Raw genomic sequence first — 22,341 nt, forward strand, 5'->3', positions numbered from 1 at the left:
ACAAATTTCAATTTCCTCAAGCAATTAACTGCCTACCACGTTCCACTTACATACAAAATTTCACCGGCACAGTGGCACACACCGATAGTCCCAGCTACTTGAGAGGCTGAGATGGGAGGATTGCTTGAGCTGGGAAAGTCAAGGCTGTAGTGAGCCATGATCATGCCACTGCACTCCAGCCTGGGTGACAGAGAGAGACTCGGTCTCAAAAAATACGTACATACATAATTCCATTTACAGAATTCCAGAATAAGACGTCTTAAATTATTTCCTTATAAACACTAGCCACCGTAAGCCTTTTTAACTATCCTAAATACAATGTATATGATTTATGTCACATGCCAGTTAGACATAAAACCTCATTCAGCTTAAGCTGCCTTACTGGGTTTTTAATTTCACATTACGAAGTAGTTAAAGACCAATTTTCATATTTTAAACAATTTCTGGGTAAAGGCATTTAGTTGAAAAACTCAATATAAAAATAAGGAGAAAAAAAGAGTCGAGCCATCGCTAAGTGTTGCCATAAAAAAAAAAATTTAAATCCCATGTAAGAGCCTAGCAGTCATCAGCTTTCTGAGCACAGGGACCGTTGTCCTCATCTTGTCCCTCCGAAAGTAGCATTCTCCCTTTTTTCAGCTGTCGAGAAATTGATAGACTCTGTTCCATAAAGAGAGATTTCACCAATTTTTCCACAGTTGAAAATTTGTGACAAGCTAAGAAAGTAGAAACAGTACTTCTTTTTCTTTTCTTTCTTTCTTTTCTTTTCTTTTTTTTTTTTTTAAGACATGGTCTCCTCTGTCACCCAGGCTGGAGTGCAGTGGCATGATCACAGCTCACTGCAACCTCTGCCTCCTGGGCTCGAATCTTCCTACCCCAGCCTTCTGCTGGGACTACAGGTGTACACCATCACGCCTGGCTAATTTTTATATTCTTTGTAGAGATGGGGTTTCACCATGTTGCACAGGTTGGTCCTGAACTCCTGGGCTCAAGTGATCTGCCCACCTCAGCCTCCCAAAGTACTGGGATTACAGGCATGAGCCACTGCAACTGGCCAACACTTCTGAATAGGTAAGAACTAATGTTTAAAGATATTCATTCACCAATTGTTTATATAACACAAAATCAAAAATATAAATAGGACAGTAGATATGATGCATTCATACAATGAAATATTATGCAGCTATTAAAAAGACACTTAGTGCTCTAAGTACTGACATGCAAAGATGCTAAGAATCGTGCTATCTTCTGAATGAATTCTTTCTCTTTTGGAGGGTTTCTCCTGCAAGTTAGATGAGAATCTTGGTGGGAATTTGTCCTTACCTAGTAAGGTATATTAAATATCCTTTGTAATAACTATACAGTATATGAACAAACCCTGCTAAAGCCAAAATTGGGGGAACAATTAAGCTGATACTGCCATCAATACTAAATATGTATACTAAGGGAAACTTTGTATTATTTTAGCAAGTCAGCAGCACCTGAGTGTAGAAACATTTCATGTGATTTCTATTTCAAACCAGATAAAATAACACATCTTTCAGCAATTCTGGAAGAAAAGGCTCTCTGTAAGTATACTGAAAAAATGGAATTGAGGAACACATGCTGTGAACTTACCAAGCATGGTTCTAACTGTTGCACCAAAGGAAAGTCTTTGGTCCCTGCACCATCCATAGGACACGGCACAAAGGTGGCGTGAGGCGCGATGATTCAGGGCACTGTCTCTGGTCCTCCACTGCTGGAGTCTGAACACTGGCTTCACCACTTGCGTGTGTTAACTGACACATGGTAAAGTCAATAAAGGTTCACTGAAAATATTGCTACGGTTGAGAAAAAGAGGTCTTTGAACTAGAGATAAAAAATATTAAAATATTTTAAGGGACAGAAGTATATTTAAGCAGGAATTATTTTAAGTAATCCAAACATTTCGGGTGTGCTAAATAGGTTATTTTTTCATCCTAAGCCAGCTATCTCTTCAAATCTGTGGCTCATTTTCTTTTCATTCTTTTTAATCTTATAATTATTCAGAAGGCTTAACTAAAATTAAAATTTTCAAATCTATTTTTTAAGTTAATTATCCAGTTTGTGATCTAGGTTCTTGCATTTTAGTTTCTTCTTGACCTATTCTACTAACTTGCTGTTTATTATCATTACTCCACCAGAGGGCGTACAAAAGAAAGGTGAGAATGTGAAACAGAGTTGATAACTTGTTAGCTTCCAGAGAAGCTTTAGCGGGCTCACCAAACGCCTTACATAGCACCAACACTAAGATTCTCTAGAGACTGTCTTCTCCATTTCAAAGAGCATTAGCTAAGATACAGCAAATATTAATTCATGCATTCATTCCTTCATTCAACAAATACTTGAGTCCTAACCATGTGCCAAACATATTCCAAGCTCTAGAGATTCGGTACCAAACCAAATAAAACTTCCCATTGCCATAGTGCTTTTTTCTGTATCTGTCTAACAGACAAATAGTAAAGCACATCAATAATGCAATTTTAAGTACAGATAAGTCATATGCAAGAAAAAAACTGCAAGAACGTCAAGAAGTTAGAGGACGAAGAGGAGGGCTATTTTTAAATAAAGTAAGGACTGGATGAAATGAGAGGATGAGCCACGTCTTAATCGGGAGAAAGCATTCCAGGCAGAACAGCAAGCAAAGGTCCAGGCAGAACCGCAAGCAAAGGTCCAGGCAGAACAGCAAGCAAAGGTCCAGGCAGAACAGCAAGCAAAGGTCCAGGCAGAAGCTAACCTGACCTGCTGAACCAACAGCAGTAACAATGATGAGGCTGGACGAGAGTGAGCAGGACAGAGAGCGGCAGATGAGATTAGAAAGGTGCGCCAGAGCCCAGCCACAGTCTCTTGATCATGGTAAAAAAAAAAAAAAATCCTGATTTTTTTTTTTTTTTTCAGATGAAGTCAAGCTCTATTACCCAGGCACAAACATGGCTGACTGCAAATTTGACCTCCTGGGCTCAAGCAATCCTCCTGCCTCAGACTCCCATGTAGCTGAGACCAGAGATAATGCGCCACCACGCCTGGCTAAAACGTTTTTATTTTATCTAACAATAATGGGTTCCGATGACTGAGATAACCTGCTTTGATTTACCTCTTTTAAAGTACATGCTGGCTGCTAGGAGACAAGGCTGACAAACCAGTGGGGGCTCCTGCAGTCATCCAGGCCAGGGAAGAATACAGTTTGGCACAAGGGTGGTGGTGGCAGTGTTAGTGATAGGAATGGTCAAATTAAATTAAAAAAAAGATGATCCAATCTGCAGTGATTTTGAAGGTAGAGCCCATAATACTCGTTGTTGGGGGAATAGATTTAGGATGAATGAAATAGGGGAATTAGGGTAACTCTGAGAATTTTTAGCCTGAGCAACTGGTGGATGGTCATACTATTTACTGAGACGGAGAAGAATGAGCTGTAGCCAATGAGGCAGGATAAAAATCAGAAAGAGCGGGTGTCCCAGAAGCCAAGGGGAAAATGCTGTGGTAAGGAAGGAGTGATCTGCTGCCTGTGTCAAACGTGGCTGAAGATCTAATTTGACAAGACTGACATCTCTGGTGACCGGGAGAAGAACTGTTTCACGGAGTAGGAGGGATAATGTCTCTCTGGAGGGGGTTTAGAAGAAGATGCTTCCATCTTCCGTAGAAGCAGAGAGAGCCTATACGGAATCTTTAAAACATTTCTTTTTGAAGCAAAGTTGCACTGTTATTTTTTAAAGTTTAACTTTTCATTTCTAAAAATTTTAAACTTGAAAACAGTAATATTGTGAATACCTTTGTACCCTTTGCCTAAATTGCTAACAAGTACATTTGCTTTATCGGTCTCTCCCTCTATGGAATTGTTATTATTACCTATCCATTTGAGAGTAAGCTAAAAACATTTTGACCCTTTGCTTGTGTTATCTTCTAAGAACAAGGGCATTCTCTTATATAATCACAAAGCAATTATCGAATTCAGGAAATTTAACACTGATACAACACTGTTACTCCATATTTAAATCTGGCCAATATCCTAATAATGTTCTTAATGATTTTTGTTTTCAAAGCAAACATCCAATCCAGGACAATGCAGGGTATTTAACTGCCATGTCCCTTGAACTTCCTTTAATCTGGAATAGTTCCTTACCTTCTGTCATTCATGACACTGACATATTTGAAGATTACAAGCGGTCACTTTGTAGAATAATCCTCAGTTAAGGTCCCCCAATTGTTTCCTTGTGATTAGATTCTGGTTATTTTAGAAACACCACAGAAAAGTAATAACGTTCTTGGTTCAGGCGCATGAAGAACGTGATTGTGCTACTACTGGCGATAGGAACTTTGGCCCCTTGGTTAAGGCAGCACCACCCGACTTCCCCACTGCGAAGCTGCTGCTTTCCCCTTGGTCGTTAATCTAGAGATCATTTCAGACTGTGTGACACTTGCCTGAATAAATATTAATTACCATGATGGCTGTAAACCTGATTTTTCTAACTGTATTGTTCCTTTCTTTTTTTTTTTTTTTGAAATGGAGTTTTGCTCTTATTGCCCAGGCTGCAGTGCAATGGCACCATCTCAGCTCACTGCAACCCCCGCCTCCTGGGTTCAAGTAATTCTCTTGCCTCAGTCTCCCAAGCAGCTGGGATTACAGGCATGCGCCACCATGCCCAGCTAATATTGTGTTTTTAGTAGAGACGGGGTTTCTCCACGTTGGTCAGGCTGGTCTTAAACTCCTGACCTCAGGTGATCCGCCCGCCTCAGCCTCCCAAGGTGCTGGGATTACAGGCATGAGCCTCCACGCCCAGCCCCTTCTATGTTTTTTAATTGGCATTCTACTTGGAAAAGCTTTCCTTTTTTCATTATTTATTATGGACTTGTGGATTCTTTTTTAACTCAGTGGGTTATCATCTATTACTATCATTATTCATTCTGATGCTCAAATTTTCCCAGATTTGGTCAGTGGCATCTGCTTCCAGCTAGTCCTATGTCCCTTTGACATGTCCCCATCATTTTTTTTGAACATGGCCTTACTTTGTGGCACAAGGTATGTAAGGCTCATCTTATATCTTCCCTGCCCCAGATCAGAAACCGGAATCAGCCATTTAGACTGGGGATAAGTTGTGTTCATTGGTACTAGAGAGTCACTGCTTCTGGGCCCTTTCATCAGACAGAACTAGGAACTAGATGAAAGTATGCATATGTGAATATCTATTTTAATCATGAGATCATGCTGAAACCATTAATTCCAATCCAAAATCAAGAGTTCTTCATTGCCTTCTTCTGTTTCATATTTTTATTTCTCTTCTTCCACAGTGAAAACCCTAGTTCCCAAAATATCAATGAATTTACTCATTGCTCAATCCTACAATACACACAAAATAGTTTCAGTATTGCCACTCCTCTACCATATGAATAGCAGCCTACTACACAGAGTTCAAGATTATTTTTTCAGTTCTTTCCTCTTTAGATTAAGGGCAGACAGTAAAAGTCCTGTGCTCAAAACTTACCTGGGTTCGTTTTTTGTTTGTTTTTTCACCTTCTGGGAGTTTATGTTATTCACTGAAATAAAATTAGTTTGTTGTTGCTGTTTGTATTCAGTGTTGGAGTCCCACTCTCCACATCTTGTTAATTTTATTTTTGAGTTTCCAAAACTCAAAACTATGCAAAAAGGTATATTCAGAGTAAGGCCATTCCTTCTGTTGTTCCTGTTTACTTGGAACCTACCCAGTGCATGTAGGTAACTAATTATAGTTTTTGGTTATCACTCTTGTATTTGTTTTTTCTGTCAAAAAACTACACTTCCTCAAGGTGAGGTAGAGAAATGAGGCAGAGGCGGATGCAGTGGCTCATGCCTGTAATCCTAACACTTTGGAAGGCTGAGATGGGTGGATTGCTTGAGCCCAAGAGTTTGAGACCAGCCTGGGCAACATAGTGAGATCCCACTGCTATTTATAAAAACAAATAAATAAAAAGAAATGAGGCAGTCACTGAGGCAGAACACTGGATCAAGAAACAATTTTATTTTAAAATGGGAGATAGACTGTAAAATAATGTAAATGATTCTGTAGTAACTGACAATTTGAGGATGTAGGAGAGAGTATGATAAACTGCAGAGGCAAATATGTGCGGAAATATCCTCTGGTTTAATTTGAGGGACATCAAAGGGTTCTCATATCCCAAAATAGATTGCCATCCTGTTTGTAACCTTCCAAATTAGTTATATCTCCAGAGAACCCACATTAAAATGGTGTTATTTTATCATGATAATTAAGCCATCACTACCTATTAATATCAATAGGATACACTGTGCCCTAGCAAAGGGGAGGTTTTCAACTTGGAACAAGACATTTAACTAGGGGTAGAGTGGTGAGAAGAGAATGGTGGATGTAAGGAGCTGAATAAAAACATGGGATGGACAATAATGATTTTGCTGTAAAAACAAACACGTCTGTCAGGTCTTGGATACCTTACACACATGCTAATGAGTAATTGAGGGTCACTTCTCATGCCCTGATGGCACAGAGGAAAGAACACGGATTTTAGAAACAGAGAAGTCTTGCTTTGAATCCCAGTTGAGTTACTTAATAGCTACATGACCACTGCCAAGCTACTTAAAATCTCACAGGGAATTTCCTTACTTGTGGAAGTAGATAATGCCAAGTTATTGTGAGTCATAAGTAGAATAACTTATAGCACTGCCCCGGCCCAGGAGAGATATTTTAATAAATAAGTCCAAAACAGATGCAGATTAAAACAGTCAGCAAGGTAAAGAAACCAGTGACACAGCCAGCTGTCTTCAATAACATGCCAAAGAGAAATCACACCATCTCAGGCAGTATTTGGTAAGGGCAGAAAAATGTCCAACACTTAGTTCCAATTCTTAACCTTCAAATTGCCCGAGTCTATTTTTAAAGTGTAAAAGTATGTGCTGACATACTTACAGGCCAATTGTTTAAAAGAAACAATTGTACAGGTTAACAATGGCCAATGACTCGGAATAACTTCCTAAATAATGTCTATGGGCCCACAAAGAGATGAACCAACCTAAATGTATCACAAGCCATATTAATCAGTTGTAGAAGTGTGTACACAAAGGGTTGACAATGTTCAATAAGATGATATTTTTAAAATTTCTATTTGTTTCAAATTCATCTACAAACCAAAATGCAACATGGAAAATCTTAAAATGATTTTAAACCACATACTGAAATACACAATAAATGTTCAGAGCCTAGGAGACCCGGAGTAAACCGAAAGCCCCACAGTGAAGTTTTCAAATGAACAACGGGAGAGACTCAAAGCGCACCATTTTAAATGTACCTAACCCGTCGTTTTCCTCTTCGACTAGAAATGATTTCCCTCTCATCTTAAATAAGCAGCGCGTGTTCTATCTCTGTCCTAGAAGATGTACTTAAAGGTCATAACCTCAGTTTGCAACACTGAGATGAACTGATGATAAAAGTTCCAATCAACAATTAAATTTGGAACGTTGTGAGAAAACTTCCCGGTAAAGTGCTATTCACACACCAGCAACTGCGCCGGTGCCGAGAGGGGGAAAGACGCATCCTCGTCCTTTATGGAAAGAGAAAAGGAAGGAGTGGGAGAAAGGGAGACAGGGGACGCAAAACGACAAAGCACTGCTGTGTCAACGAACGAAAGCCTGGTTTTAAACCTCTGAAAATTCCATTTCCCTTAGCGAGTGTCAACACAGGTCGAAGTATCGGGCAATCACCCGTGTTCTGCGGCAGAAAAAGGTGGAGGGAAAAGGAAAACACGTTTTCTTGTACTGAACTCGCAACATTCAGAATTCATGAATCCCCTCCCACCCCCAAACGCTGGACGCTGCATCGTTTCCAGGATCGATGTGACAGAAACCACCGGCCTCGTCCCGCACCCGGCGTGGAACTTTCCGAGCCCTGCCCGCGCTCTCCGCCCCGTGGCCCTCCGGGCGCTCCCGCGTCCCCGCTGTTTCGGGGGCTCGCACGGGCTCGCGCCGAGCTCCTGGGAGGAGTCCTGGGGCGTGAAGGGGACGCGGGGGCCTGGAGGACTCGGACCGCAGACCTCCCCTCGCGGCCGGGCCAGGCGGTGTGGACCCCCGCGAGGTGCCTGCGGCGGCGGCGGTGGGGCCGGTTCCCCCGCGGCAGCCGAGCCCGCCGCGTCCCCCCGCGAGCGTCCGCCGCCCGAGCCCTCCGCCCTCCGCCCTCCGCCCGGAGGTTCCCCTCAGCCCGCGCCCTCCGCCCTCCGCCCTCCGTCCCGGCGCCCTCCGCCCTCAGTCCCGGCGCCCTCTGCCCTCCGCCCTCAGTCCCCAGTCCCGGGGCCCTCCGCCCGGAGGGTCCCCTCAGCCCGCGCCGTCCGCCCTCCGCCCTCCGCCCTCGGTCCCCAGTCCCGGCGCCCTCCGCCCGGAGGGTCCCCTCAGCCCGCGCCGTCCGCCCGGAGGGTCCCCTCAGCCCGCGCCGTCCGCCCGGAGGGTCCCCTCAGCACGCGCCGTCCGCCCTCCGCCCGCGCCCGCAGCTGGGCTCAGCCCGGGAGGCTGCCGAGCTCGCCGCCTACCTGGAGGGAGCACGGGCTGCCGGGTCCGCCGGGCGCTAACAGCCCCTGGAGCGCGGAGCCGGCGCAGCGAGCGCCTCGCGGGAGCCCCGAGCGCCGAGCCCGGAGCCGCCGGCCACACCCAGCCCCGCGTCTCGCAGCGGCAGCTCCGCGCGCGCCGGGCCGGGCGGGGACGTGTCGGGGACGCGCAGACCCTCGGAGCGCGCGCGGCCCGGGCGGGGGGCGAAGGGGCGGGCGCCGCGCGCAGCTTTTGCTTCCTACTTTCCGTCCCGTTTCCTGCCGCGGGGAGAAGAACGTCCGCTCCCGCGGTTTCGTTTTCTCGGGCTGCGGCGCCCGAGCCCGCCGCTAAGTAGCGCCCGTCTGAGCGGCGCGGCCCGTTTCCTTCCCGGCGCTGGCGGGCGCCGCGTGGCGGGGCGGGGGCGGGGCTGGAGACCCCACGGTTCCCTCGAGGGCCGCCCGGGTTCTCCACGCCCCGGGGTCCGCCGGGGCCGCGTCGCGCTGCCGCCGCCAGCTGGACACCGTGGGCGTCTCGGGCCCGGGTTTCTCATCCGCAAACGAGCATCGGGACACTTGCGTCAGAAAGTGCTGAGCGAGTTAAATGAAGCGCTGCCGCGCGAAGCCTGCCGCCGGATAAACGGCCTGCACCGGGAAGCCGCCGTCCCATTGTCTGATGACACCGGAGGGCCTGCAGACCTCACGTCGCTCTTCTCTGCAGGGGTTTTACGCCACGTGCATCTCCATCGAGGGCTTTTTCCGCCACATTTTTCTGGGTGTTTTATGTTTAAAATGTCATAAAATAAATGCATCTATCGAATTGCTTCCTCTGTAGTCAGAACCGCCTGGGAGCATTTTTCCGCTCCCCACCCCCATTTTTCTTCTGAGTTCACTCCAGTTTGACAGACTGTTGCTATAGCATTCCTTCTCTGACGTCAGGCAATTTAAAGAAACAGCCCTGGGTAGCGAAAACTGCAGAGAGTTTCTGGTGGAGTTTCTGTGCCAGAGAGAGGTTGGAACAACATCAGCCGATAACTTATACCCCCGCAGCCTTCCAATGCTTCCTCTCCAGCTGCTGCCCGCTATCACCTGGAATAAGTCTATTAGTCTCTTGAAAGAGGTGATGCCATGATAGGCACACCCTGACGGCGACTGTGGAGAAAATGTGACGGTTTTGTATAAAAGCCAGGTCATGACAAACAGCAACAGCCGTGGTCCTAGGATAAAAAAACGGGATAGTTTCTTCCCCCAAATTTTCATTTTCACTAATATTAGGAGCATTTTTCTATTCAAAAGAAAGGAGAGAAATGCCAAATATTCTGCATACCGAAGTGTCAGAAGAGCTGGTTGGGACACTAGTGTTTTGCATCTGTAACTATGATTTAATTATTCAATCATGAGCTTTATCATTGTCATTTTTAGGAGGAAGCAAAGGGAAATAGTTGCCTTGGTCCATAAATTGCCTATTATGGACCAAGCTCTCTCCTTTCTTATAGTTTACTTAATCCTCATAATTACCTCGAAGTGTGAGTTTCATCCCCATTTTACAGATAAGCAAACTGATCCCCTAGTAAGATTAATTTATCAGAGTGACAAAGGTACTGGCAGAGCCTTGCATAACATCAGATTGAATCAACTCCAAACACCCCTTCCTTTCTTCCTTCCTTCCTTCCTTCCTTTCTTTTTTTTTTTAGTCACTTTTTCACCCAGGCTGGAGTGCAGTGGCACAACGTCGGTTCCGCCTCCAGGTTCAAGAGATTCTGGTGTCTCAGCCTCCCAAATAACTGGGCTTACAGGAATGTGCCACCATGCCTGGCTAATTTTTTGTATTTTTAGTAGAGACAGAATTTCACCATGTAGACCAGGCTGGTCTTGATCTCCTGACCTCAGATGAATCACCTGCCTCAGCCTCCCAAAGTGCTGGGATTACAGGCGACCATGCCCGGCCCCATATTCTTTCTTCAGATTCTGTTCTGCCTTGTTCCTTGTGCACTTGCATTTACCAGATGCTATAATGCTTTGAGAGGTGGTTGTTGGGTTAAGATTATTTGTTGAAAAACAAGTTGCTGGTATTTAGGAAAGCCCAGTGGGAAGCACTGAGATCGTCTATTCCAGAAAAGATGAGGGGAAATATAAATGAACGGCTCCCAAACATAAAATACAAAACCACAGAAGATGTGACAAGAATTTGACGATCTTCTGAAGAGTTTAGAAGAAATGATAACATCAACCTTCCTGAAAATTTAATGTAGACAAAGAAATTATTAGAAGAATGAAGTCCAAGTACATAAAAAGGAAAGTTTAATTATTGTCCAAGCGAATCTACTTCCAATAATATTATGTTTCTGTTTTGCCACACCTGCTGCATATTCTTCTGGAAAAAAAAAAGCAAAAAGAACACACTTACTTGTTAAAGGACAAGCCTATACTGAAAATCTGAAAGTAATCTGAAGGTGGGGCTGATTAAAAGAATTTCATTATCAGGAACAATTTCATACCAGAATATTAACGCATCTGAGTGATCCAGCAATTCATAATTTTTCCAATTATAATTAAATCCATAAAGAACAAAAGAGAGAAAAAAAGAAGGGAGGTAGAGAGAAAGGTGAAGGGGTGTGCTGTTAACATTTCTGACGCCTGCTGGTTTGTGCAGGCAGCTGTAGCGATGTGTCCTCCTTCTGAAGATTAAGCTCCATGATCTTTGGTTTGGGTGCCATTGGCTGATAATTAGACTTCTAGCTCATTAGGCCATGGACTCAAATCCTACTCTATTAAGAGAGCATGGTGGGGTCCCTGCTAGAGAACCTTTGAAGACAAAATCCTTGTCTGTTTCATCTTTATGTCCCCCACGGTGTTGAACAGAGCACCTTGCACTTACTAGGTACTCCACAAACAAACAAATGAGTGAATGCACTTGGTCGCTTGTTTTATGCAAATAACGTCCATACCTCACCCCATGCCACACACTAGTCAGAATTATAGGGTGGGAGGAAGTGATCATTGCTTTTCTAGGAGGTCAGTGTTTTGCTTCATTATGATCAAATTCAGGGAGGCTCTGCTCTTGGTCGTATGTCGGACGAATCTGAATGCTGTCCTCAGTGAGCTACCCTGGAATCCACAGCGCCTTAGGTCTGTATATCCTGCTTTTAAGTTTGACCCTAGAAATGGTCTCTCTTTTTTTCTGAGCCTACCTTGCTCTTAGACAATGCCAAGCACACCAGGAAGAACAGACCCATTCAAGTTAAAATATTTCAGTCCTGCCCTGTATGTGTTGTATGCATTCCATTCTGTTGTGTTTGAAATGAGGCCAAACTATACACATGCAACATCATCAGCGCAGTAACAGATTTCTCTCACCCACAACACATAAGTTATAAAATATTAAATGGAAATTGTCTAACAGGATCTACAGCACAGTTCCCCAAGGACATGAGAAGCAATTCCCTAGAAGATCCTGTAAGAAGTCAGTCTGTGTGGTTTCAGACAGACATCCTTGATACAGAGTAGTCATGCCCAAAGCCTTCCCTCTTGCTCACACACAATGTATTTTCCATATCAAAGTACAGTTTGTAGCTGGGCACACTGGCTCACTCCTGTAATCCCAGCACTTTGGGAGGCCGAGGTGGGAGGATCACGAGGTCAAGAGTTCGACATCAGCTTGGACGAGGTGGTAAAACCCCGTTTCTATTTAAAATACAAAAATTAGCCATGCATGGTGGCAGGCGCCTGTAATCCCAGCTACTTGGGAGGCTGAGACAGGAGAATTGCTTGAACCCGGGAGGCGGAGGTTGCGGTGAGCTGAGATCGTGCCATTGTGCTCCAGGCTAGTGACAGTGAGACTCTGTCTCAAAAAAAAAAGTACAGTTTGTACTCTGGGTCACCTTTGCTGTACTCCTCTGACACTCATGATACAAATCAGTTATAGTTTTTGTCTCTTTACACTCAGGTTGTCATTAGCCATCGCAATTTGGAATCTGTCATCCGAGCGCATCCCAGTGAACTTGGGAGAAGCCAGTGACAGGCGTGGAAGAGGGAAGCGGAAGCATCTAGGCGTCCATCTGCTGCTCTAGGACCTGTCGTTCAGGTCCCTGGAATCTACTATCGAAAAGGGACATGGTAAAGTGAAGAACACTAAACTGCACATCCGAAGACTGATTTAGAGCTTTGGCTCTGATACTAAACATCTGTGTGATCTTAAGCAGATCTTACCCTGCCCACATTCTGTCTTAATTATATAAAATGAAGGTGCTGAATTCGAATAAGATTGACAAATAGACGACATTGGTGCCATCTCTCAGTACTGTGTCCAGGGACGACTTCACTGATCAGTCATGGACTCTTGCCCTCTAAGCTTCATTCCATCCCAAGAACTCTTCTGAACACCACATTTTCAATAGGAAGTCTGATCTACTTAGGTGAGTAAAAACATGAGTTTAAAAACGAGATGACGTATCAGTTATCGACTGCTCTATACATTTCACCAAACCTAGTGGATTAGGACAACAATTATTTAATTCGCTCGTGAGTTTCCAACGTGGGCAGGGCTTGGCAGATCTGTTCCGTTCCACACAGCCTCAGAGAGTTTGACTCTTTTTAACACGGCTCTCTCACATGGCTGGCAAGTTGGTGCTGCTGCTGGCTGGAAGATCAGCCAGGTGTGTGGGCAGAAGCTTCAGTTCCTTTTCACGTAGGTCTGTCCACGGGCTACCTGGAATTCCTCACGTTGGAGCGGCTGTGTTCTAAGAGCAGGTGTTCCAAGAGAACAAGGAGGAAGCGCACAGTTTTTATGACTCAGCCTCGGCAGTCACACAGTGTCGCTCCCACCATCCGCACTTGGTCTAGGCAGCCACAAATTCACGTAACAGGGACATAGATTTTTCCTTCTTTCTTTTTTTTTTTAAAGACAGGATCTCTCTCTGTCACCGAGGCTGGAGTACAGTGGCACAATGTCGGCTCATTGCAACCTCAGGTGATTCTCAGGCCTCCCGAGTAGCTGGGATTACAGGCATGGGCCACCACATATGGCTAATTTTTTTGTATTTTTGTAGAGATGCGGTTTTACCATGTTGCCCGGGCTGGACGGACTTATCCAGAGGAGCATGTTGAATGGTACGTGTCATTGCAGCTATCTTCAGAAATATAATCTGCCACAAGCACATTTGCTAACCCTGGATGAATAACTTATGCGACTCCAACAATCTAAAATCTGTCTTTCCATTGCTCCCTCCTATAAAGCATTGATTTCATTTACGCTAACATGTTCCATTAGTTAGATATTTCAAACAATTGAAAATATCTTGTTTTCCTTACAAATTCGTTTTGGCTTTGCTTTGATTTTAAAAATTATACTGTAAAACTAACCTTTTTTTTTTTTTTTGAGACGGAATCTCATTCTGGTTCCCAGGCTGGAGTGTAGTGGCGTGATCTCAGCTCACTGCAACCTCCACCTCCCAGGTTCAAGCAATTCTCCTGCCTCAGTCTCCTGAGTAGCTGGGATTACAGGCACATGCCACCACACCCAGCTAATTTTTGCATTTTTAGTAGAGACGGGGTTTCAACATGTTGGTCTCAAACTCCTGACCTTGTGATCCACCTGCCTCAGCTTCCCAAAGTTCTGGGATTACAGGCATGAGCCACCTCGCCCGGCCGACCTTTTGTCTTGTGGTGTACAGTTCTATGATTTTGAACATGTGTACAGATTCATGTAACTATCATCATAATCACAACGTTCCCTCACCCCCAAAATCTCCCTCATGCTATCCATTTACAGCCTTAATTATAGTCCCTCCCTTCCTACCATGACTCTTGGCAATCATGGACTTGCCCTCTAAGCCTAGAGTTCTGTCTTTTTGAGATTATAGTATAAATGGAACCACGCAGCGTGTGACCTTTCAAGACCGTCTCCTCTCACCTGGCCTGACACTTCGGCTCCTTCTTGCTGCTATGCAGCATTCCGCATTCCACGGTAGGGAAGTACCACGCTTGGCTTATCCATGTGGCAATAGTTTTCTGACAGCAACAGTTGCTTTGATCTGATACCAAGCCACATAGCCCGGACTTCAGACTCTATTTAGGAGGGAAGAAAAGATGAAAAGGAGCCCTGTGGACCAACTCTTACTCTAAACATTTTTATTTCTTGGTAGAAATACCAATCTCAGCATCATAAACAAAACTATTGATTAAGAGAATGATTTTGAATGCCTCTTCTTACCCCATGGAATATTTGAGAGAAAAAGGAGTCATGAATTCAGACTTCCTTAGCCATTTTAGCTAAATAGACCAGGATATCCAAATCATGTTTCCAAAAGCCCATTTCAGTTCTAAGAACGTCAAGTGAAATTGTTCATGATAGCAAATTGAGTTCAGGTAGAGTGTATGATGTATTAAAGTTACATTCTACACGGTTTCTCCCTTGTATAATTATGCTCATTTTCTAGAGCCTAGAATGTAATACTGCACTTTGTGTGATCCAGAGGTTTACAGCTGGATGACTATTTGATGCCAAACTCTCTGTCCCGGGGTCTCACTTATTTCTTATCACATTCTAGCCACAGTTTTAGCACAGCACATGCACCCACCAATTTTATTCAATTAATGAGTGAGCAAATGAATACAGAGCTCTAAGGGAAGGTCTCTGGGAGCTCCATGTAGGCATTCTTTTGTAAGAATGCACTCTCAGATAAAAAGGTGTCTTGATACCTATTTAAGAACGAATAGAGTCAGGCTAACGAAATGCTTGGTTCAACATTAACGCTTCTAGGAGTGGAATCTTTTTCTGGCAGGTGAGATAGTCAACCTGGGATGGAAGTAGGGCATGAGTTCTAAGACTTGGGATGGTGTTTACAATTTTCCTTTACTTCGAGGTAGTAACATTTGAGCACTGGGCTACCTTTACAGCTTCACATTTCCTTCTGCCATCATTTTAGGTTTTTTTTTTTTTTTTTTTTTTTTTGAGGCAGAATCTTGCTTTGTCACCCAGGCTGGAGTGCAGCAGTATGATCTTGGCTCACTGTAACCTCTGCCTCCCAGGTTCAAGCAATTCTCCTGCCTCAGCCTCCTGAGTAGCTGGGATTACAGGCGCCCACCACCACGCCCGGCTAATTTTTGTATTTTTAGTAGAGAAGGGGTTTCATCATATTGGCCAGGCTAGTCTCAAACTCCCGACCTTGTGATCCACCCATCTCAGCCTCCCAATGTGCTGGGATTACAGGCGTGAGCCACCGCGCCGGCCCAGTGTGATGTGGGGAGGGGTGGGCGGGGGAGTTGCTCTAGCACTTCACCATCCAAACGGCAGCAGCGAATAAGGGCTTCCGGGGCAATTCACTCTCCTCAGGGAGCAGGAGTCAGAGAAAACAGCTCTGTCCTCACAGTGTGATACAGTGCCCTGTTTTCAAGTGTTCTTTGGGAAAACACAGCCCTTTGAATTTGAACCACAGTATTGGCAGCATAAGGATGATTTAAACAAGAACTGCTTTTTTCTTCTTTAAAATGTCTTTCAAAAGCAAAAACAAAAAAACTATTATTAACTATTAGGACCAAATACATTCGTCCCTCCGTATCCTTGGCATGGTGGTTCCAGGACCGCTGCGGATACCATAGTCTGGGGATGCTCACGCTCCTGACAGAAAATGATGTGGTGTCTGCATAGCCTGTGCATAGCCTCCCGTAAACTTTAGATCATCTCTAAATTGCTTATGATACCTAACACAATATAAATGCTGTGTAAATAGTTGTTAGGCTCTATTTTTAAATTTTTATATTCTTTTTATTGTTCTATTATTACTTTTAATTTTTTTTCAAATATTTTTGACCTGAGGTTGATTGAATCTAAGGATACAGAAGATATGGAAGGCTAACTATATCTGTAGGTAGATACCAAAAGTGATCTAGGAACAGTGCAGAATTGGAACTTTTTAACAGAAACAATCTGCTTTTAAACAAATTTCCTACTTCAGTATTTCCCCTTTGATATCTTTTATATTTCACACACATTTATGGAGCATTTAGGAGACAGCACTTCACATTACCTAACCTCATTTACTCTAGGCAACAGATTTGTAAGGGGATATTATTATTCCCATTGTGCTAAAGAATGATTTAGGCTCAGAGAACTGAGCCTCTTGCTGAAGGTCCTGAGGCAGTGCCGGGGGTGGGCGCGGGGACATCGGGTCCTCCTTAGTCTTCCCGAGCCCTGTCTTCAAGTCCTCCAAGCTCCCGCAGTAGCTAGACAACCTAAGGAAAGCGGGGTTTGCTGTGCAAATGAAACTCCAAAATGCTCCAGCAACACGGCAGCCCCTCAGACTTCTGCATCGAATCCAACAGTTGATTAATGCCGGCACTGACGTACGGAGACAGAACTTTCTGACCCGATGCTGGGGTGTGTTCCTTTTCCTGCTCTTAGAAGCCTGCCTTGCAACAGTTCCACGACTGCTTTCATTGTGAATATTGTATTTCCTGCTAAATAAACCAGAGCACAGTCTCCAGTAAATGAATGCCTCAGAAGTTTTTCAATCTCACCAGTTGGATCTCATAAGCAAAAATCAGGTAGGTGAATTTAACCACCCCATCCTCACCCAGTTTGCCCCAACTTTTAACCCAAATCCCAGACACTTCACAAATTCATTCAATCTGGAAACATCAATTTCTCAGCTAATCTTTCTCCCCCTTTTTCCATGATCAGGATTCGCTACTTATCGTTCTTCCTGTTTTGCTTCAACAGAAATAAATTCGAGTTCTTATCCTTTCTGTCAGATGGATTTCCAAGCTTAAAAGCTTTGAATCGGAATGACATTAATCCTACTTTTTCTGCAATGTGGCATTATTGCTTGTTACAGATATTCGCACTGCTCCATCTTACTTTCTGAGAATTTCATGGACTTTCTTTCATTGCAAATGAGTCTGTATTAGGGTGTTTTGTATTTTCTCAAGAAACCAGAAACCGCATTGTTAAAAGTTTCACTTTTGCAAGTCTTATTTATAATCAAAATCAGAATTCAGCTAACACTTACATTATTAGTATTGCAGGAAGATAAGTATATTTTCTGGAGAGACTGACCCTAAGGCAGCTGCATCAGTCTCTGCAAGAAGGTTCCTCTTTTGCGACAGTGAGTCAGATATGTATTAAATCAGAAATGAATTTCAGAAGAAAAAAAAATTTGTCATCTTATGAATAAACGTTTCATCTTGGTTTAGTTGATAAAGCAGTAGCTCTAAAAATAAAACTTACTGTAGTTTTGTTCTTTTTTCTTTTATTTTAAAAACCAAACTCTTAACGTTGCTTTTTTGCATACCTAAATAATTCCTTTTTTTCTTTTTTTAAAGATAGAATCTCACTATGTTGCCCAGACTGGACTCAAGCGATTATCCCGCCTAGCCTCCCAAATAGCTGGGACTACAGGTATGGCCACCAATCTCTTCTACAGTCAAATATAATTTTTGATCTTTTATTTTTGCATTTTCACAAAAGTTTATTCTTAATTGTACAACAGGCTCCAAGACCACACTTCCTTTCAGCTACAGGTGGCAAAAGATGCCGTGGCAGGGAATACAGATGTTTAAACACGAATGAAATCAGTGGTCACCATTGCACCAGGCACGAGGAACAGCTCACTTTTCGCCAGATTTCTGGATTCCACCTGTGTCCAGGGGCCCCTTCTCCATGGCCTTCACTTTCAGCTCCTCGAGTTTCTTCTAACCTCGTTTTCCTTGTGCTTGAAAGCCCTGTCTTCCTCGTCCATCTCCTTGACCTGCGTCCTGGGCTGTTTCAGAGGCTTCTTCCCACCTTAGCAGCCAGATCAGGTGCCTACTACCCCTTCCCCAGACCCTGCCACTGGAAATCCTAATATGTAGTTTTAAAAAATGATTTTAGGTATTAGTATTTAGAAGGAATTGCTAGGTTGAAGAGATGGTAAGCTAATTGTTTGGGTCTACATATGAGCTGAAATATAAATTTCAAGAAAGTTTAAATGTTCATGAAATTAGACTTGGCTTTTCAAAATTTTCACATTGACAATGATTGCCTAATAAATCTATCCTTCTAGATGAACTGAAAACAGCTTTTTTGCTGCCTCAACTTTCAACTACTATGACATTTTGTATATTTCAATGACATTTATTGAATTCTACCTTTACTGTGTAATGAGAGTCTTAAACGTAGAAAAAAAGGCTGATGCATCTGTGTATCCACCATGGTACCAAATAGAGCTTTCTGCTTTTCCTTGCCAAATCCATCCAATATATTATTGTCGAATTCATTCTCCTAAAATTTAGCTCTGATTAAGTCACTTGTTGGCTAAGCGCTTACAACAGTTTCTAGTTGTTTACTGAATTAGATGCTTCTGCTCACCTGGCATTCCCTTCCATAATCTGGCCCCAACCTGTCCTTTCTAGCTTTATCTCTATGGTATTTTCCACTGAAACTTGGCTCTTCCTAATTCTGAGAAGAGGTGCTGGGATTTCCCTGTGTGTGTGTGTGTGTGTGTGTATGTGTGTATGTGTGTGTGTCCGTGTGTGTATGTGTGTGTCTGTGTGTATGTGTGTGTGTATGTGTGTGTGTGTCTGTATGTGTGTGTGTATGTATGTGTGTGTATGTATGTGTGTGTATGTGTGTGTCTGTGTGTCTGTGTGTCTGTGTGTATGTGTGTATGTATGTGTGTGTGTGTGTGCGCACGCACGCTATTCTCATGAACTGCAGTGTCACATACAGAGACCAGACTCGAATCATGTCCACAAAGCCACGTCTGGCTTAAACTACTCTTGTGTACTTGAGTCACTATAACTCGTTTGGCTTGAATTATAATAGTCTGTGTGCTTATTCTGCCTCCCAGATTTGACAGTAAACATGGCATACTTGAAAGAACATGAGCTATGTGGTTAGAAAAACTTAAGTTCTTATCTTGCCTCTGTCACTTATGAGCTGTGTGACTTCAGAGAGGTAGCCTACTTTTTCTGAACTCCTTTTTTTAAAAATCTATTTAAAATAATTGGTTCGCTGGGAATGGTGGCTTACACCTATAATCCCAGCACTTTGGGACTGAGGCAGGCAGATCACCTGAGGTCAGGAGTTTGAGACCAGCCTGGCCAACATGGTGAAACCCCATCTCTACTTAAAATACAAAATTAGCCAGATGTAGTGGTAGGCGTCTGTCATCCGAGCTACTTGGAGGCTGAGGCAGGAGAAACACTTGAACCCAGGAGGTGGAAATTGCAGTGAGCCAAGATCACACCATTGCACTCCAGCCTGGGTGACAGTGAGACTCCATCTCAAAAAAATAATAATAATATTGGTTCACTTCCCTATTCTCTTGTATTTGGAGTTATCACAACATCATTTTAAGTAAAAAGATTCTTAAGCACCCAACCCAACCCCATTTGTGAATAGCAAAAAGTGACAAAGACAGAGAATAAACAAGGGTTCCTGAATGAAAAAAGAAAGATTGAACTGAAAGTCTAGAGAGGTTTAAAGAGAAATGATCGGTATGTGGCAAAGGTGTTCAGCTGAGAAAGGAAAGTGGAAGGATAGTATTGTTTTTTGTTTTTTTTTTTTAAAGATGGAGTTTCACCATGATGGCCAGGCTGGTCTTGAACTCCTGACCTCAGGTGATCCACCCACCTCGGCCTCCCAAAGTGCTAGGATTACAGAAGAATAGTATTGTTTTGTTTTGGGTTAGATTACTGGAAGGAGTCGTATCAGTGGTCTGTGTATTCACTGGGTCAGGAAGCAATGTCTGTAGTCACTCGAAACAAAGTCCCTGAGAATCGATAAGTCCACTCACTTCTCTCTGAGTCTGCCCCTCTCCTATTACGTCTTTCAGAAATAAAACATTGAAAAGAAAAAGGACCATCCAGCACATGTTGGGAAATTAGCTATCTTGTCTCCCAAAACAGAAGACATTTCTCATGTTGTTCAAGAACAACTTTCTGAAATAAATTTGCCATTGTTTCCACAAGAGAGGGACATAACTAGTGTATATGTTAATGATGGTGAAGAGAACAACCTCAGACATTTGTATTTGTATTTATTACGCGCCAAGCACTCTGCCAAGTGCTTAGGAACATTATCTGTGTAGTCTTTTCAGTAGCCCTCTATGGGAGACTTTATTAATTATATTTTATTATTACTTTCTGAGACAGAGTCTTGCTCTGTTGCCCAGGCTGGAGTGCAATGGCACGATCTCAGCTCACTGCAACCTCTGCCTCCCAGATTCAAGGGAGTCTCCTGCCTCAGCCTCCTGAGTAGCTGGGATTACAGGCGCACACCACCACATCTGGCTAATTTTTGTATTTTTAGTAGAGGTGGGGTTTCACCATATTGGTCAGCCTGGTCTCGAACTCCTGTCCTCGTGATCTGCCTGCCTCGGCTTCCCAAAGTGTTAGGATTACAGGCGTGAGCCACTGCACTCGGCCAGAAGACTACTTTATTCATGCCACGGATGAAGAAACTGAAGAGGTTAAAAGATCTGGCCCAAGAGCAAAAAGCTTTGTATCCACGTGCTGGATCCTAAAGCTCGTCTAGGATGCCATTATAAACTAGCGAGGAGCTGCGGCTGACTACCCAGACCAAGACAACGCAGATTTCCACAAGCAAAATTGCTAAAAATCAGGCAGCCCTTCCCGGGTGAATGCTAGTTACCTTTGCGGTCTCTCTCAGCCCTTCATGGAGTCTCTTACGTTATTGTTACCTCAAACAGTTGTCTTTCCTAGTTGTCAAATGACCTTGCTACTCAGAGTACTCCACGACACTTGTCAGAATGGCAGACTCAAAGCCCTGGCCAATACTGAACTATACACTTAATATTTGCTAAGGGAACAGATCTGAAATGTTCTCACTAAAGAGAAGGGCTTGGGTAACTATAACGAAGGCTAGATGTGTTAATTCACTTGATTGTGGTATCCATTTCACAATACACATGCATATCAAACCATCACATTTTATAGCTTTGTCAACCAAAAATAAAATTCAAAGCCCCCCAACCAACTGAATGAACCTCTCCTCTCGGCCAAGGGCATCCAAAGTTAACTTGGGGCTGGGTGCAGTGGCTCACATCTATAATCCCAACGTTTTGGGAGGCTGAGGAGGGAAGATCACTTGAGGTCAGGGGATCAAGACCTGCCTAGGCAACATAGAGAGATTCCATCTCTACTAAAATTTAAAAATATTAAACAGGTGTGGTGGTGCGTGCCTGTAGTCCCAGCTACTCCGGAGGCTGAGGTGGGAGGATTCCTTGAGTGCAGGAGTGGAGATTGCAGTGAGCTATGATTGTGCCACCGCCCTCCAGCCTGGGCATCGGAGCAAGACCTCGTCTCTAAAAAACAAACGCAAAGTTAACCTGAAACACTCGTTCAAGCCATGATGAGAATGGGTGGTGCGACATGCCCCAACTCTCCTCCCGTCGGAATTCAGGCACAACTGACCAGCACTGACAGTAGAACGGAAACCTTGAGATGGACAAACAGACTCTGTACCAATAAGACGGCAACATGACAGAGAGCAGTCCCTGAAGGAACGCAAAGTATTCTACCCTAAAATATATTTCTTTGACATATTTTGAAATGGCTCTGCAAAGCTGTCTCTTGTGGGGAAAAATTTACATTCTGTAAAGAATCCTTTTCTCTTTCTGGGTCTTTTTCCTGATACAGGAGAGAATTATTAATAACTAAGAGTCTGGCACCTTTTGAAGTCTGATAGGAAACATTTACAATCTATTCTCTCTGAAGCCTGCTACCTGGGGGCTTCATCTGCATAATAAGAATCTTGGTCACCACAGCCCCTTATCTTATCCCAGACCCTTTCTTCTACAGATTCTAGGTCTT

General features: G+C 43.7%; 1 protein-coding gene and 1 long non-coding RNA gene across 4 annotated transcripts in view; one reads left to right on the forward strand and one right to left on the reverse strand.

Moving 5' to 3' along the window:
* The window catches only part of GNB4 (G protein subunit beta 4), a 118,814-nt gene that overhangs the window by 45,644 nt on the left and 50,829 nt on the right, over positions 1-22,341 (reverse strand). Inside the window, exon 1 of one of the 3 annotated variants that reach the window (XM_021674527.2) lies at positions 8,539-8,609. The exons of the other annotated variants lie outside the window; for them this stretch is intronic. The gene's annotated coding sequence lies outside the window, so the exon portion shown is untranslated. Of the gene's footprint in view, positions 1-8,538; positions 8,610-22,341 lie in introns of those variants that run through there. 3 annotated transcript variants of the gene reach the window in all.
* LOC135270770 (uncharacterized) lies at positions 16,726-18,562 on the forward strand. The gene is made up of 3 exons (XR_010338903.1): positions 16,726-17,073; positions 17,851-17,926; positions 18,018-18,562. It is a non-coding gene; the product is annotated as an uncharacterized LOC135270770 (long non-coding RNA).

Source organism: Aotus nancymaae, unplaced genomic scaffold, assembly GCF_030222135.1.
Source record: "Aotus nancymaae isolate 86718 unplaced genomic scaffold, 86718_ANA_hifiasm-v0.15.2.pri h1tg000067l, whole genome shotgun sequence".
In the NCBI taxonomy this organism is placed as follows: domain Eukaryota; kingdom Metazoa; phylum Chordata; class Mammalia; order Primates; family Aotidae; genus Aotus; species Aotus nancymaae.